The sequence below is a fragment of the Oryctolagus cuniculus genome, chromosome 2 (genome assembly GCF_964237555.1).
Source record: "Oryctolagus cuniculus chromosome 2, mOryCun1.1, whole genome shotgun sequence".
In the NCBI taxonomy this organism is placed as follows: domain Eukaryota; kingdom Metazoa; phylum Chordata; class Mammalia; order Lagomorpha; family Leporidae; genus Oryctolagus; species Oryctolagus cuniculus.
In genome coordinates, this window is record NC_091433.1 from 52,255,876 (window position 1) to 52,271,873 (window position 15,998).

Here is a 15,998-nt window from a genome sequence, read left to right on the forward strand (position 1 = left end):
AATGGCTGCTATGGCCGGTGTTGCTCCGATCCAAAGCCAGGAGCTGGGTGCTTCCTCCCGGCCTCCCATGCGGGTGCAGGGACCCAAGCACTTAGGCCATCCTCTGCTGCCTTCTTGGGCCACAGCAGAGAGCTGGACTGGAAGAGGAGCAACCGGGACTAGTACCCGGTGCCCCAACCAGGACTAGAACCCGGGGTGCCGGTGCTGCAGGCAGAGGATTAGCCTAGTGAGCCATGGCACCAGCCTCTCTCTTTATTACTATTCCCTTATACAGTAGTTATACATATACCTGTTTTGTTTAGTGAGTACTCTTGAGATTCTGGTAGGTACCCTTGATTAATTCTATAAATTTAAACTTTCACCACTTATGGAAAAATGTGAGGATGTCTTTTTGTCCCATTCCTGCTTTCTGTACTTCCATTGTTCTTGATTTTAATTCTTTGTGTATTTGGAACTGCACAAGGTATTACTTTTTTTTCTTCAAAGATTTATTTACTTGAAAGGCAGAATTACAGGGAAAGAGGTGGAGAGAGAGATCTTCTATCCTTTGGTTCACTCCCCAAATGGCCATAGCAGCCAGAACTGGGCCATTCTGAAGCCAGGAGCTTCATTCTGATCCCCCAAATGGGTGGCAGGGGCCCAAACACTTGGGCCATCTTCCTCTGCTTTCCCAAGCCCCTTAGCAGGGAACTGGATTGGAGATAAAGCAGTGGGAATACAAACTGGTGCCGCTTTGGGATGCCGTTGGTGTAGGCAGCGGCTTAACCTGTTGCACCACAACACCAGCCCCTCTTTTTTGGTATGGTCAATGACTACTCAGATTTATCCACATCTTTTTCCATTGATCTTCATTGTGTACCGTATAGAAGCATTGTCATATTTATATCTGGGAGAGTTAAATTTTTGCCTATGGAACTCCCATTACCCTTCCTTCCTTCCTTCCTTCCTTTCCTTCCTTTCTTTCCTTTCTTTCCTTTTTCCTTTCTTAAGATTTTTATTTATTTATTTGAGAGAGAGAGTTACAGACAGTGACAGGGAGAGACAGAGACAAAGGTCTTCCTTCTGTTGGTTCACTCCCCAAATGGCCACAGCAGACAGAGCTGTGCTGATCCGAAGCCAGGAGCTTCTTCCTGGTCTCCCACATGGGTGCAGGAGCCCAAGCACTTGAGCCATGCTCTACTGCTTTCCCAGGCCACAGCAGAGAGCTAGATTGGAAGAGGAGCAACCAGGACTAGAACCAGCGCCTATATGGGATGCTGGCACCCCAGGCAGAGGATTAACCTACTGCGCCACAGGCCAGCCCCTTCCATTAGTATTTCTTCAGTGATCATTTGCTAGCAATATATTCAGTGAGTTTTTGTAAGTGTATTTTTTTTCAACTTTTATTTAATAAATATAAATTTCCAAAGTACAACTTTTGGATTATTTTGGACTAGTGAGATGGCATTGGTACATGCCACCTTGATGGAATTGAATTGGAATCCCCTGGCACATTTCTAGCTCTACCGTTAGGGGCAAGTCCGAGTGAGCATATGCCGAACTGTACATCTCCTCCCTCTCTTATTCCCACTCTTATGTTTAACAGGGATCACCTTTCAGTTAAATTTAAACACCTAAGAATAATTGTGTGTTAATTACAGAGTTCAACCAATGGTATTCAGTAGAACAAAAAAATACTAAAAGGAATTAAAATAGTAAGTTGTTCTTCAACAGTCAGGACAAGGGCTGATCAAGTTATTGTTTCTCATAGTGTCCATTTCACTTCAACAGATTTCCTTTTAGGTGCTCAGTTGTCACCGATCAGGGAGAACATATGATATTTGTCCCTTTGGAACTGGCTTATTTCACTCAGCATGGTGTTTTCCAGATTCCTCCATTTTGTTGCAAATAACCGGTTTTCATTGATTTCTTTACTGCTGTATAGTATTCTATAGAGTACATACCCCATAATTTCTTTATCCAGTCTATTGTTGATAGGCATTTAGATTGATTCTATGTCTCAGCTATTGCGAATTGAGCCACAATAAACATTGAGTAAGTCTTTGTTTTAACTTTATTTTTGGAGGACATTTTTACAGTTATGTTTCATATTTATAGTTATCTTCTTTGAACACTTTTAAGACGTGACTCTAATGTCATTTGCATTCTGTTATTTCTCTTGAGAAGTCAGCTGTTTTATTATTGCTGCTTGAAGGGTAATGTGTCTTTAATGTTTTCCCCCTCTGTCTGGATTTAAGAGGCTTTTGTTTTCTTTGTCCTTAGTTTACAGAATCTTAACCAGGATGTTCCTAAGTGTGATTTTCTTTGTATTAATCCTATGTGGGGTTATTAGAGTTTCCTAAGTGTGTGATTTAATTTTGTGTGTGTGTGTCACTGGACAGTTTTAACTAGTGTAGCCTCAAATGTTGCTTCTGCCATTCTTTCTTCTTTCTCCATTTGATATTCCAGTTGCACGTGTTAAATCTTTTCACTGTGACTTTTATGTTCTTTTCTGTATTATTCATCCTTTATCTTTTCATGTGACTTTCAGCTCATTGGAGTATATAGCAAGGAGCATAATAGCTAGATCCTATGGTGAGAATATGTTTAGTTTTTTCAGAAACTGTCAAACCATCTTACAGAGTAACTGTAGTGTTTTGTATTCCCACTAGCAGTGAATGAGAATTCTTGTTGCTTCACATCCTTTTCAACGTTGTGTTGTCAGTGTTTTGGATTTTATTATTCCAACAGGTGTGTAGTATATCTAATTGTCATTTTCTATTGAGTTTTAGATTTCAGTTATCTTCCAGCTATAAAATTTCTTTTTTATTACTTTTTATAGATTTCTGTACTTTGAAAGAAAATCCCCATATTAATATACTTTTAAAAAACATTATTTAAAAGGTTTATTTATTTATTTGAGAGGCAGAGTAATAGAGAGAGGGAGAGACCGCAAGAGAAGTTTTCCATCTGCTGGTTCACTGCCCAAATGGCCACAGTGGCTGAAGCTGGGCCAGTTGGAAACCAGGAGCCTGGAGCTTCTTCCATGTCTCCTACTTGGGTCCCATTGGGCCATCTCCCACTGCTTTCTCAGGCACCTTAGCAGGGAGCTGCATGGAAAGTGATGCACCCGAGATTTAAACTGGTACCTATATTGGATGCTGGTGCTACAGGCAAAGGCTTAACCTACTATACCACAGTGCTGGCCCCTTAATATACTTAAAGATTTATTTGCTTATTTGAAAGAATGACAGAGAGGTAGAAGGCAAACAGAGATCTTCCATTTGTTGGTTCTCTCTCCAAATGCTCAGGACTGAACAAGGCCTGAGCTAGTAACCAGAAACTCCATCCGTATCTCCTAGGTGGGTGGCAGTGACCTAAATATTTGGTATATCATCCACTACCTTTCCATGGTTTATTAGCAGGAAGCTGGATCAGAAGCAGAGGTGTTGGGAGTCCAGTATTGAACATGAGCATCAACACCAGCAGCTTAACCAGCTGTGCCATAGTGCCCATTTCTAGTCAGTTTTTTTTAAGTTCGCATTAGCAGGGAGCTAGATTGGAAGTGGAGCAGCCAGGACTTGAACCAGCATCCATGTGGGATTCTAGCATTGCAGGTGGCAGCTTAACCCGCTACACTACAATGTTGTTCCCTGAGTTTTACTTTTTGATTTATGTGCTAGTTATTGGTTATTCCTTCTAGATTAAATACTGTTACAGAGAGGAATTTTTTTTTTTTATGATTTATTTATTTATTTGAAAGAAAGAGTTACAGGGTAGGGAGAATCTTCCATCATCTGTGGTTCACTCCCCAGATGGCTGTGATGGTTAGAGCTGGGTCGATCTGAGCCAGGACCAGAAATTTCATCCAGGTCTCCCATCTGGGTGTAGAGGTCCAAGCATGTGGGGAGCAACTCGGACTAGACTAAGTTACTGGAATTAAGACTTATTCTATGCATCTGCTCTCCCACAATATGGCGCTGAGAAGGGAGAAACAGCTTCTACACAGCTGCCTCCAGTTCAACCAATAAACTGTAGGACCTACTCCTGATTGGAGGAGAGCAGCGTACTCGGCGTGTGGGTAGCAGAGTTGGGATTGGTGGAAGAGGACTATAAAGGAGGAGAGAGACAACATGCACCAGGAACATCTAAGAGGAACATCTATCTGAAGGAACACCTGTGCAGCCCCCGAGAGAGCTGGCCGGCGGTGTGCTGCTCCCCCGCGGAAGTGGGGAATGTGGCAGGGGGAACCGCCCTTCCACGGAGGTGGAAGGGATGGTAGCCAACCCGGGAAGAACCAGCAGCAAACCCGGGGAGGGCCGAGCAGACGAAAGAACAGCGCAGGGTCCTGTGTCGTTCCTCCACGAAGACGGGGAGCGACATAATGGTGCCGTGACTCGGATATGAAGCCTAGGCAGGGTTTAGTGTCGTTCCTCCATGAAGAGGGGGAGCGACACAAGCATTTGGGCTATTTTCCACTGCTTTCCTAGGCACATTAGCAGGAAGCTGGATCTGAAGTAGAGCAGCTGCACCCATATGGGATGCTCGCTTTGCAGGCAGCAGCTTAACTTGCTGGGCCCCCTCCTTAGCCTCTTGAAACTGCCAGAAGCTCCCCAATCTTCACTGGGCCTCCCAATTTTAAACTCTATGTATGAAATTGAAAATAACTAGTTCAAGACAAAATGGGTGGTCTATCTCTGTCTTTTTGCTTCTCAAATAAGATAAATATAATAAAATAATGTTGTCAGCTGAAATAACAGCCTCTCCTTTTCCAATCCGGTCCTAGAACCTGTAAATATGTGGTAAAAGGGTCTTTGTGGATGTGATTAAATTAAACATCTTTAGATTCGGGATTTGTTGTGGATTAACTGGGTGATCCTAGTGTCATCCCAAGGATCCTTAGAAGAGGGAGGGTGATAGGATCTGAGTCAGCAGTAGCAGACCCAGTGATGCATGCATAGGTTGAAATGATGTGAGAAACATGCCTTGAGATACAAAGCTGTAGTCTCTAGGAGCTGGAAAAGGCAAGGAAATAGGTTGTTCTCTGAAGCTTCCAGAAGGAATTCAGCCCTGCTGACACCTTGATCTAAGACTTCTGATCTCCAGAAACATAAGAAAATAATTTGGGTTGTTTTAAGTCACAAAGTTGGAGGCATTTTGTTATCCTGCAATAGAAAACTTATACCGATATCTTAGTATTACTGAAAATGTCTTTAACCTCACAGAGGCCCTGAAAAGCTCTTAAGATGCTAAAATTTTTAGGACTACAGATCAGACTGAATCACACTTTGAGAAGCTGCAAATGCATACTGGGTATCTGAATAAGGTGACTTTTTATAAGGTGTTATAAACTACAAGAGCGGAAGATTTATATAAAAGTCTATCTCAGTTCTCTTAAAATGTGAGACACACAGGAAAAATTGGAGAGATATATGCCAAAATAATTTACTTTTTTAAACTTTTTTTAAAGATTGATTTATTTATTTGAAAGAGTTACACACAGAGAGAGAGGGGAAGAGCCAGAGAGAGAGAGAGAGAGAGGTCTTCCATCCACTGGTTCACTCCCCAGTTGGTCACAATGGCTGGAGCTGTGCGCATCTGAAGCCAGTAGCCTGGAGCTTGCTCCAGGTCTCCCACATGGGTGCAGGGGCCCAAGAACTTGGGCCATCTTCTACTGCTTTCCTAGGTCATATCAGAGCAACTGGGACTCGAACTGATGCCCACACAGGATGCCAGCACTGCCAGCAGCAGCTTTACCCACTATGCCACAGTGCCAGCCCCCACCAAAATGATTTCTTTCTCATGGTGATAGAGTTGAGATGCTTTTTATTTTTCTTCATAGTTCTTAGTGTTTTCCAAATTGTCGACAATTTGGCTGCAGAATTAGAATACTGAACCTGAAACTTCAACTTCCAGGTTGTTATAAAGTATATCTGTCAATGTAGGAAGATAGAATATACTTCATTAACAGCTTTTTAAGTTCATTTATAACTTTAAAATATTTATATACTAAGTATTTGTACTAACTCTCTCGGCCTTGTGCTCATAATTGTTAGATTTGGGCTAGGACCTGGCTGCCCTTTTTCTAGGTCTTTGTTGTACATGTTTCTTTGACTGTAATTGCAATTAATGCTTGTACTTTGCTTCTCATGTTGGCCCTCAGTCTCTTTAGAAAGCCTTATCCTGCTCCTCAAGGTGGAGCTGAGCCCCTCCTATATAATAAAGTGGGTGCTTCTACTGTGTTTGCTTTCTTGTTCTTATTTATCTTACCTGTCTATAGCCTACCTTTTGCCTAGATTAAACTAGATATTTTTTCCAGTTAAGTTTTAGTAATTCCTTTTAGATTATAATTGATTTTTCTATGCTCATAATGTATTTTAAGGTGATCATTATGTTTTGACTGTGTAGTCTAATTCAAGATGAACAATCTTTTCCTTATTTCTAGACTCTTTAGGGAAGTAATGCTAGCATATCCTAGGCGGCCATGTGTACTGTTTGTTTACCCTCCTTTCTTACAGTGATTAATATATTGGCAGGCACACAGTAGGAGCTCAGTAAAAGTTTTCTATTTTATAAAATATTCATCCAGTTAACATTTTAGCTAGGCCTAGTTGATAGCTTTTAGGAGCCTTCTCCTTTTTTTTTTTTTATTGAATCAAAATGTGTATATAGAGAAAAGTTTTGATTTAGCTGAACACCTATAAAGTTGGTAGAATATTTACTGGAGTAGCCTGAGCTCTGTCACCTCTATATTATAATTGTATAGAAAAGGAGCACACCAAAATGGTAGTGGAATCTAGTGGGAAAAGGGATGCACTAGAAAGTCAGGAGGGGCCAGCACTCTGGCTCAGCAGGTTGAAGCTGTGCCTGCAGTGCTGACATTCATATGGATGCTGGTTCGAATACTGGCTGCTCCACTTCTGATCCAGCTCCCTGGATCAGTCCTTGGACCCCTGTACCCATGAGGGAGACCCAGAGAAGGCTCCTGGCCTTTGGCCTGGCCCAGCCCTGGTCATTGCAACCATTTGGAGAGTGAACCACCTGATGGAAGATCTGTCTCTCTGTTTCTCCTTCTCTCTCTTCGTAACTCTGCTACTCAAATAAATAATTTTTTTTTTTTTTTAAATCTTAAGCTCAGGAGAAAAACCACAGAAGATAATGGCTATCATAATAACTAACCTACTATTGTCTTCACTTCTGTTTCTCAGTTTTCTTATCCGAAAAAATATGATAGAAGAAATAGTGATATAATACAAGAGAATCCTTTGTGACAGTTTTCAGTAGGTACAGATTTAACTTACATATACTTACCTCAGCCATCAAACAGATGACATCATGACATTCAGAAAGATTATCATGGATTCATAACAATGCATATGATTAACTTCAGAACTTAGTAATGACTTGAACATTGGGCAGGGGAAATACATGATGACTCTGAAGTATTTTGTAATACTAGAGGTAAGGAAGTGCTCAAGAAACAAAAGGATGGTGGTTTGTCAAAGGAACAGGGAGCTAATCTGAAAGAGTTCTTAATGGCCAAAGCTGGAATCATTAGAGCAAGAAAATAAAAGGATGTAGAATAGATTATAATCTAAAGTGTAAAATGAACCCCTAACAGATAAATAAATTATTGGAAAAAGAAATGAAACAAAAAATGCAAATCTGTCTTTTAGTAATTTTTATATTTTTTTCATTTTTATTTTTATATTTTAGAAGGAGAGGCAGAGAGAGGGAGGGGAGGTTGGAGGGAGGGAGGAAAGGGTCTTTTCTATCTGCTGGTTCACTCCCCAATTGGCCACAATGACTGGACCTACACTGATCCAAAGCCAGGAGCCAGAAGCTGCTTCTGGGTCTCCCACAAGGGTGCAGGGGCCCAAGCACTTGGACCATCTTCTACTGCTTTCCCAGGCCATAGCAAAGAGAGCTAGATCAGAAGTGGAGCAGCTGGGACTCGAACTGGCACCCATATGGGATGCCAGCCCAGCAGGCAGCAGCTTCACCCACTATGCCATAGCGCCAGCCCCAGTAATTTTTATAGATACGCTATCCTCATGTAGAAGCTTAGTTCTTACCTCCTTCCTCAAAGGATAGATTTAAGAACTCATTTCCAAAGAATCAAATAGGAAAAAAGGTAAATAAAGTAACTTTATAATGAAGAAACCTGGCAAACACTGTGTTAGCCAAATGATGAACATTAATATCACCAATGATGTAAGATAGATATCATGTATGCCTGATATGTGACATGAGGAACATGCCATCTTTCTGATATTCTTTCCAAAGACTTATAACCAGGTCTAATCACAAGCAAAACAGTAAATAAACCTAGACTTGTTACAGGAAGCCTGACAAGTCAGGGTCATATAAAGAAGAAAAGACCAAAAAGCTGTCAAAGACAAAAGGAGTTTAGGGAGAAATAACTCAATGCAATGTTTATCCTGGATTAAAACGTGGAATAGAAAGAAGGCATTAATTGAAAAGCTGAAACCTAAATAAGCCTGGAGTTTACTGAATAGTAAGGTACTTGTGTCAGTTTCTTGGTTTTGAAAAATGTACTGTGGAAACATAAGATGTTAACAACTGAGGAAACTGAGAACTCTGTACTATATTTACAAATTCTTGTATAGTTAAAACTATTACAAAATGGATTTTGTTTTTAATGAGTCAGAAGATGTTTTAAATAATTAAAGCAAAATTTGCTTATTGTAGAAGGTATGAGTTATAGAACATATAAGGCTGAAAAAATGAAAATCCTGTTACCCAGGGATAACTGACTATAGTGGTATTTTGCTTCTAGGCTTAATTCTGTGCATATTCCATTCAGCAAATAATTATTAGGCTAATTTATGGATCAGATACCATAGTAGGTGCTTGGAATAGAGCGGAGAACAAGAATGATGTCTGTCTTTTTCTTAAGGAGCTTGCACTCTAGCGAGAGAGTACTATTGTAATAAATAATCGCACAAAAAACAATTAAAGTTGTGATGTAAGAGTATGATGTGAGAACATGAGTGGGACAAGATATGTCATTTTAAATGAGAATGGGGCAGGTACAGTTGTTATGACACATCTTGGGTGGCTCACATTCCATACACAGTGCCTGGATATAAATCCTGGCTTTGCTCCGATTCCAGCTTCCTACTAATGCACACTCTGGGAGGCCTCAGGTGATGGCCACAGTACTTGAGTCCCTGTCACCTACCTGAGAGTCCTAGATTGAGCTCTTGGCTTCAGCCTGGTCCAGCTCCAGCTGTTGTGGGCATTTGGGGGGATATACCAATGGATGAAGATTTTCTATTTTTCTGCCTTTCAAAAAGTGAAAAGATATAAAACTTTAAAAAGTAAAATAAGAACTGAAGAATGAGTACAATCATGGTAGGTGAAGGAAGGAAGCAGTGGAATGGAGGTGCTGGGAGCTTGATTACAGGGCACAGTTGCACTGAGGGAACAGCCTGTGAGAAAGCCCTGGGGGTAGGAAGGGGCTGGAAGCTCTAGGGGAAAGGTGGTTGGTGTAAAGAATCAGGGCTAATAAGGGAGAGACCAATACTAAAGAGGGTTAAACAAGGTAAATCATGTTGTTAAGGTTCTGACACTCTTTTCTAAGTATGATGGGAAACCACTGAGAATTTTAAAGCAAAGGGTAATATGATGTTTGTAATTTTAAAAGATTATTCAGTTGTTTTATGGACAAATGAATCTGGTAGGTGATGAGAGAATGGAGGTAAGTGTAGTAATTCATATGAGAGATGTTGGGATACAGTGTTTTGAAAATTGATGGTGGAATTGTTGCTAAAGATTAAAAGTCTAAATACTGGTAAGACAGTTGCAGTTGGTTTCTTGATATAAATAAGAATAACGAAGCTCTTTGGTATCAACTTTAGACATAAAACATTAGTAAAATCTTACAATATTTTTAAAGTAAATATTGTGTCCTTGATGTGGATTTATAAACAAGTATCTGATAGTATAAAGTTAGGGTATAGTGTAGAAATCCAAGGAAGTTATTCTGAGTTAGAAGAGTTTGACTTTGCTACAGTGTTTCAAAGGTTATGTTTGTGCATGTTCTCTCCAGTAGATGACAAGGTGATTTTAACTTTATTGTTTTATCTGGCATCTACCAAGTAACATTGGTATTGTTCTAATGAGTATAATGAGTGAAACTTGGCAACATGTCAAATTCTAAAGTCAAATTTGGCAACATAAACTCTTAATCCTTTTAAAAAGCATGAAATAGTTACATTGTGAATCTTTAGTAACAGATTTGTTTAGAAATTCTTAAAATGAAGTTGACAACACACTTCCACTAACATTTAATGTTTTTCTGTTGGTAAAAGGTCAAAACTTTTTCAAATGGTCTACTCAGAATTATTTTTAGAAATAAATAAGTACTTCTAAGGTTCATCGGATACTAATTCTAAGCAGAGTCTTGGTCTTAATACATTTGACACCCTTCACATTTAGTTGCCAAATATCTTGTAAACATTTTCTGCACCTGTGTCTCCAGACTGTCAGAGCAAGCTGCTTATCTGCCTTAATATGAACATATGTGAAGTAAGGGACTACCCAATCCATATGTTTATTTAACATTAAGGTAAACCAGTTAGGGAAAACTAACAAATACTAACATTATGAAGTACTGTAATTCAAAATGTTACTAAGGAACTATGAAAAAAGAACTGGTTGTTAATAAGCTGGTGCCCTTGTAAATAAGCCTAGGATACCAAATTTTTAAAAATGTTCAAAGAAAGTTAACTATGACTAATTTAAAAACGTGTCCTCTTTATCAGTCTCGTCCAGATGTTGTAAGAATTAACTTTTCTTCTTTGCATGAACTGTCCTTGGGAGACTTGAAAAAGTAATAAAGTGTTTCCTATTGAGGTTCTGAGCAAGAGTTTCAGTTGGAAAAGGCTGTATCTAGTTATCAACAAGTTGTGTAAAATCATAGGGACTGTGTGAATCTGTTTAAATTGTTCCAAAGTGGAAGAAGTAATGACCAGAAGTGAAAAAGCAATGTAGACCATAGCCTTGGCAACTCATGACTAGAGCCTAGGGAGATTACTGACTCCATAAACAAGAATGTCAAATTGTTAAGTCAACAACAGGAGTCACTGTTTACTTACTCCTCATGTGGGATCTCTGTATTCAATGTGTTGTCCAATGTGAAGTAATGCTATAACTAGTACTGAAACAGTATTTTACACTTTGTGTTTCTGTGTGGGTGCAAACTGATGAAATCTTAATATATACTAAATCGATCTTCTGTATATAAAGAGAATTGAAAATGAATCTTGATGTGAATGGAATGGGAGAGGGAGCTAGAGATGGGAGGGCTGCGAGTGGGAGGGAAATTATTGGTGGGGGGAGGCCATTGTAATCCATAAACTGTACTTTGGAAATTTATATTTACTAAATAAAAGTTAAAAAGAAGCAGTGTAGATACTTAGGGTGTTTGTTACCTACAACCAATTGAGACTATAAATAAGAGTAAAAGGGTTTAGATGGTAATAGTGATTATGTTAAATTTCTAAATTTGTATTTTGCATTGTAACAGACATTAGAAATTGTGATTAACAGTACAGTTTAATGAGACAAAACAAACATCTTTGCAGCCCACTGACGTTAAGAAAACAAAGCAAACTATATTTCAGAAGCCCCTTCCATTTACTTTCTTAATCACAACCCCTTCCTGTTCCTCTAAAATAGTGTTTGCTGTATGTCTAATCAGTTTTCTAAAAATTGAGTTACATTTAAAAATTTAAAATTCATTGTAAGTCACAGCAACAGAGAGGTAGACACAGAGAGAAAGAGATCAGGTAACTTCCTGTTCACTCCCCAAATGACCTCACTGGCTCAGGCTGAAGCCAGTAGCCCAAACACCATCTAGATCTTCTACAAAGACAGTAGGGGCCCATGCGCTTGGGCCATCATTCACTGCCTTTCCTAGGCACATTATGGGGAGCTGGATTCAAAGCAGAGCAGCCAGGACTGAAACCAGTGCTCTGATGGGTATTACCTGTGGCTATTTAACTGCTGTGCCACAACCCTGACCTACAGTCTAATTGCTTTCTTGTTTTACTTTGTGGTTTGAGCATGTAAGTATGCATTCTGAAGAATATAATTCAGTATTGCCTGTTTTTGAAGGTTAAGAAAATGAAATCTTATGACATATTTAACTTTTGTTTTTAGGCAATGTGATTTTTTTTTTTTTTCTGACAGAGTGGACAGTGAGAGAGAGAGAGAGAGGTCTTCCTTTTGCCATTGGTTCACCCTCCAATGGCCGCTGCGGCCGGCGCATTGCGCTGATCTGAAGCCAGGAGCCAGGTGCTTCTCCTGGTCTCCCATGGGGTGCAGGGCCCAAGCACTTGGGCCATCCTCCACTGTACTCCTGGGCCATAGCAGAGAGCTGGCCTGGAAGAGGGGCAAGCGGGACAGAATCCGGCGCCCCGACCGGGACTAGAACCCGGTATGCTGGCGCCACAGGCGGAGGATTAGCCTATTGAGCCACGGTGCCAGCCTAGGCAATGTGATTTTTAAGAGTCATTCATGTTGATGCAGTTTGTAGCTGTTTGTGATGCTGCTCTAAACTATATCATTCTTTTTTTATGAAAGTACTATAATTTATCATTCTTTTTTTATGAAAGTACTATAATTAACCTATTTTTACTATCAAATGTATTTGATAGGCAGAGAGGGGGGTGGAGGAGAGAAAAAGAGAGGAAAATAAAGAGAGATTTACCCCCCAAATGCCCACAGTAGCTAGTGCTAGTCAGACTGAAGTTAGAATCCAGAAACTCCATCTGGGTCTCCCATGTGGTTGGCAGAGACAAAAATATTAGACCGCCATCTGCCTCAGTTTCATTAGCAGGAAGCTGGATCAGAATCAGAGAAACCAGGACTCGAACCAGGCATCTGGATATGGGATGCAGTTGTCCCATGTTGTTGCTGTGCCATCATGCCTGCCCCTATTCTTTTGTATTATGAATTTTATTTCTGTTTAACTTATGATCTTGTTTCCTTATTCTTTCTTTGGGTTTACTTTCCTGTAGTTTTTCTAACTTCTTCAAGTGCCTTGTTGGCCCCTTAGCTTGTAATCATTCTTCTTTAAAGCTGTATGTTTAAAGCTGTGTATTTTCCTCCAGATACTGTTTTATCCCCATGCCATGAACCTTTATTATTATCACTAGCTAGAAATTAGGTTTTGTTTCTCTCTTTGTCTCCATCTGTCTGCCTTTCAAATTAAAAAAAAAAAAAAATCAACAGGAAAAGGTAGGCATTTAGCCAAGCAGTTAAGATACCCACATCTCACACCAGAGTGCCTGGGTTCAGTTCCCAGCTCCAATTCCCGATTCCAGCTTCCTATAAACATAGACCCGAGGAAGCATCAGGTGTTGTTTCAAATAATTTTGTCTCTGCCACTCACATTGAAGAAATGAACTGAGTTTCTAGTCTCTGGTTTTGGGCCTGCTCTCAGCCCCTGGCTATTGTGGACATTTGGGGGGACATCCAGTGGATAGGACATCTTAGTGTCTGTCTCAGTCTTTTTCTCTGCCTTTCAAATAAATTTTAAATTTTAGAAATTATTTTTAGCTTATATCTACTTTGGCGTATAGATTATTTAGAAGTATAGCACATGAGGCCAGCATTGTGGCATAACAGGTTAAACCACCACAAATTCTCTTTACTTTTTAAAGGTTAATTCATCAAAAATAGTTAATAATTATTACATTAAATTTTTCCTGATCAAATTATTGCATGATGGCCAGAGCTGTAGCTCAGTAGGTTAAGTCACCTTACAGTACTGACAGTGCCAATTTGATTTCTGGCTGCTCTACTTCTGATCCAGCTCCCTGCTGATTGCACCTGGGAAAGTAACAGAAGATAGCCCAGGTCCTTGGGTCCCTGCACCCACAGGAGAGACTTGAATGAGGCTCCTGGCTCCAGTCTGACCTTGCCCCAGCCTTTGTGGCCTTTTGAGGAGTGAACCAGTAGGTGGAAGAACTCGCTTTCTCTGTCTTTCTCTCTCCCTCTGTAACTGCATTTCAAATTTCAAATAAATAAAATAAATCTTACAAAAGAAAGTGTAGTGGGGTTGACGCTGTGGTGTGTAGCAGGTTAAGCCACTGCCTGCAGTGCTGGCATCCCATATGGGTGCTGGTTTGAGTCCTGACTGTTCCACTTCCAATCCAGCTCTCTGCTGTGGCCTGGGAAAGCAGTGGAAGATGGTCCAATTCCTTGGGCCCCTGCACCCACATGGGAGACCTAGGGATTCTCATGGCTCCTGCTTTCAGATTAGTGCAGCTCCAGCTGTTGCAGCCAATTGGAGAGTGAACCAATGGATGAAAGATCTCTCTTTCTCTCCCTCCCTCCCTCCCTCCATCCCTCTCCCTCTCTCTCTCTTTGCCTCTCCTTCTATTTACTTTCAAGTAAATAATTTTTTTTTAAAAAAAGAAAGTGTAGCATAATTTTCAAACATGAGGAAATTTGGGTTATTTTTTAATTGATTTGTAGCATTGCATTGTGATCAGAGAACATGTATTGTATAACTAAATTATACATTGTATAATTGTAAATTTTCTGTGAATCCTTTAAAAGATACATGAAGGGTCTTCAAAATGTTCATGTATTTTTAATTAAATTTTTAGCAGACTTTTTGAAGTATTCTCATTGTACAGATCTTTGACATCCTTGGTTAAGTATATTCCAAGATACTTGTCTTTTTTTTTTTTTTAAGCTGTTGTGAATGAGATTGATCTTAGAAGTTCTTTCTCAGTCATGGCATTGTCTGTGTCTACAAAGACTGTTGATTTTTGTGTATTGACTTTATATCCTGCTACTTTACTAAACTCTTCTATGAGTTCCAAGAGTCTCTTAGTGGAGTCTTTTGGATCCCCTATAAATAGAATCATGTCATCTGCAAGTAGGGAGAGTTTGACTTCCTCCTTTCCAATTTGTATCCCTTTGATTCTTTTTCTTGTCTAATGGCTGTGGCTAAAACTTCCAAGACTATCGAATCACAATGGTGAGAGTGAGCTTCCATCTCTGGTTCTGGATTTTGTTGGTTATGCCTCCAATTTTTCCCTATTCAGTAAGGTGCTGGCTGTGGGTTTGTCATAGATTGCCTTCATTATGTTGAGGAAGGTTTTCATCATGAAAGGATATTGTTTTTTATCAAATGCATTCTCTGCATCTATTGACATAACCATATGGTTTTTGTTCTTTGGTTTGTTTATGTGATCTATCACCTTTATTGATATGGGAATGTTGAACCATCCCTGCATACCAGGGATAAATCAGACTTGGTCCAGGTGGTTGATCTTTCTAATGTATTGTATTGTTGGATTCCATTGGCCTGTATTTTGTTGAGGATTTTTGTATCTATGTTCACCAGGGAAATTGGTTCATAGTTCTCTTTGTTGTTTCTGTTTTTTTTTGTTTTGGAATTAGGCTTCATAGAAAGAGTTTGGGAGGATACCCTCCCTTTCAAATTTTTTGTTTGTTTGTTTCAATTTTATTTCTTCTCTAATTTTAATTATTTCTTTCCTCCTACTAATCTGTGGTCTGGTTTGCTGTTGCTTTTCTAAGTTCTTGGGATGCATTGATAGTTCATTTATTTTGTGACTTACCAGTTTCTTGATGTAGGCACCTATCACTGTTAACTTCCTTCTTAACACTGCTTTTGCTGTATCCCATAAGTTTTAATATGATGTATTATCTTCATTCATTTCCAAAAATTTTTTTACTTCTCTTTTGATTTCTTCTATGGCCCATTGTTCATTCAAAAATGTGTTGATCAGTCTCCGTGTGTGCATATGTTCTAGAGATTCTGGAGTTGTTTATTTACAGCTTCCATCCATGGTGATCAGAGAAGATTCATGGTGTGATTGTTATTTTTTTGAATTTGCTGAGACTTGCTTTATATCCTAGCATATGGTCTATTCTAGAGAAAGTTCCATGTACTGATGCGAAGAATGTGTATTCTGCAACTGTGGGGTGAAAAGTTCTGTAGGTTTCAGTTA

General features: G+C 39.6%; 1 protein-coding gene across 8 annotated transcripts in view; it reads left to right on the forward strand.

Moving 5' to 3' along the window:
* Positions 1–15,998, forward strand: part of CLCN3 (chloride voltage-gated channel 3) — a 91,213-nt gene that overhangs the window by 14,734 nt on the left and 60,481 nt on the right. The gene's annotated exons all lie outside the window — the stretch shown is intronic.